Raw genomic sequence first — 2,700 nt, 5'->3', positions numbered from 1 at the left:
TATGATCTACGCTCATCACTTTTCCTTTGCCAAGACTACGCTTGGACTTTCCTGCAAACTTGCATCACACATGTTAGATCACAAGTATTGCCTAACTTCAAACATAGTTTAGCCAAACATTGAAACTCAATGCACTTGGGGCAACTATTGCACCAACAGTACGACCCCAGGCAGGCTCTACTAATGGAAATAGGAGGCATGGAGAAGAAGGCTCGAGCGAGTCACAAGCAGAGGAGGTAGTCAGGGATGCTCGTAAAGGGAAGGCCCCAGCAAACCGTACTGCTGACCTTCCTGAAACCCCGTTTGCATGAGAAATCCTAGAGCAAGAGCTGCCCTGACATTTCCGACCTCCCCAAGTGGGAGAATACAATGGGTCCGCCGACCCTGAAGATCATTTATGTCGCTTTGAGAATGCCTGCTTGTTGCATCAATATACAGATGACATCAAGTGCAAGTTGTTTCTCAACACACTCTCCGAATCAGCTCAACGCTGGTTTAACAAGTTACCGGGCTCTACCATATAGTCCTTCAGGGACTTCAAAGAGGTCTTCCTGCATCAGTTCGCCAGTAGCTGGAAGCACCAAAAGACCCCATTGAATCTCTTCACGATGAAGCAAAAGCCCCGAGAAACTCTGCGGGAGTAATCTTCGTCGTTTCAACCAAGAAGCCTGTGAAGTACCGTCCACTCCCTCAGATGTTTTGACAAGTGTTTTCACTTTCAGGGATTGCTAGAGGGAGATTTCTTTCGATCCCTCGTGAAAAAACTACCTGTTAGCTATCAGAAGTTATTAGAAAGAGCCACCAAATATATACACTTGGAGGAAAGCTGATGTGCGTAGGATTTATAACTGTTTCTTATACTTTATTCGCACATCTTTCTGCTTTTCATGCTGTATCTTGCGTATATTACATCCTTTATCTGTGCATTAGGCATTGTATTCCCTATTTTCTAGTTCGGAGGACTGCTCGTGTATTTGTGTGTTACAAGACGGAAAACGGAGCAAAACAGGTGAAATGGAGTACCAATTGAAGACAAGGCAAGACAGGGTCGTGCCTCACAGGCACGGCCGTGTCTATCACCTCCTGAGACCGTGCCTCAAGGGCATGGGCGTGCCCTCAAACAGAAGCTCAACAAGTCCAGGTCGTGCCCACAGGCACGGCCGTGCCTTCCTCCTGCAGCAGCCAAGACATGGCCGTGTCTCTCAGACACGGCCGTGTCTCCTCAACAGAGCCACGCCAAGGCATGGCCGTGTCTCCTCAGACACGGCCGTGTCTCCCAACAGAGGAGCGCCTGCCCTTGGCCGTGCCTCACAGGCACGACCGTGTCTCCTAAACAGAGGAGCACTGCCCCTGGCCGTGCCTCCCAACAGAACGTGTCTCCCAACTCTGGCCGTGGTTGTGCCTCACAGGCACGGCCGTGCCTCCACCACAGCAGGGCGGCCACACATGGCCGTGTCTCCCAGACACGGCCGTGTGACGGAGGCGTGCCTGGCTGTTCCATAGGGCAATTTCGTGGAGGCCTATAAATAGACCCCCTTAAGTGCCCTGAAAAGGGGGGGAGACCTTGGAGAGCCACCGGAGCGTGCTAGAGCCACCGACGCCTCATTCCAGAGCAAGATTCGACGATCCGTTCATCCGTCCGGACACTCCATCACATCCACGCCTCACCTTCGCAGAGATTGCAGTCCGGAGAAGAAGAAGCTCATCGATAAGTCCTATTTCTTGTTTTCTTCTTAGATTCTTGGAATAGGATGTACTTTTCACTTTCTTCTCTGTATTGTAACCTCCCCGCTATGGAGTAGTCCTCCAGATTCTAGGATGTAGGAGGAATCGGGGTTATTGGATGATTGTAACTTTGGATTTGTTAATCTACCATGTTCTATGATATGATTGTGCAATTGCTTTGTGGATTTGTGCCTTATACTTGTTTGATGATATGCTTGTGAATGGTATGAATCTATAAGGGTAGAGATAATTTGTGGTTTGAGGAATTCTTAGGATCGTACACCCGGGGCGCCTCGTGACAGGAGGAAAGCCTTTAACCGGACCTTCCGAGGAATTGCTTAGGCTATAATGAGTCTTTATGAGGGATAACTAACGGTTACTCATTGTTGGGGAGAGGTCTTTAAACGGATACCCGGTGACAGAGGGTAGGATTCTAGTAGCACGCTGGGGCGCCTGAGTGACAGCGGGAAAGCCATAAACCAGGCTATCTGGAGTCATCTCAAACCGACAATAGTAACATTAGAACACCATTGATTTATTCCGAGGAAGCCTGACGAGGTCTAATTGGATAATTTGGTTAGAATCCCTATAATTGTGCAATTATTGAGGAATGGTAGAGGATCCAAGTCAATCAATCAATATCTCGAGGAATCCGAAGTCCTAGGATCGCCTTCCCACATTCTGTCACAGTCGAATACTCTCCGAATTAAGGATTAGGAGCTCTAGAACACTCTTTCTCCCCCACACCAAACCAATTCCTATGAACTCTCCACTCTTATTGTGCTAGGTTAGTAACTAATTCCACGGTCCCTGTGGATTCGATCTTTTTATTACTTGGCGACATTCCGTGCACTTGCGGAACACGCATCAATTTTTGGCGCCGTTGCCGGGGATCGTGCTTCTCCCATAATTCTGTTCATATTCATTCATTGGTACTATTCTTTGCAACTTTAATTTTCTAGCATTGTAATATTG

The 2,700-nt window shown here is 48.1% G+C and overlaps 1 pseudogene; it reads left to right on the top strand.

Annotated features, from left to right (window-relative positions):
- Positions 1–2,700, top strand: part of LOC141848344 (uncharacterized) — a 42,579-nt pseudogene that overhangs the window by 10,707 nt on the left and 29,172 nt on the right.

The sequence above is a fragment of the Curcuma longa genome, chromosome 17 (assembly GCF_044706935.1).
Source record: "Curcuma longa cultivar G26 ecotype Majalengka, Jawa Barat chromosome 17, ITB_CL_G26_1.1, whole genome shotgun sequence".
NCBI classification, from domain to species: Eukaryota; Viridiplantae; Streptophyta; class Magnoliopsida; order Zingiberales; family Zingiberaceae; genus Curcuma; species Curcuma longa.
This window is presented reverse-complemented; position numbering and strand designations above follow the sequence as displayed.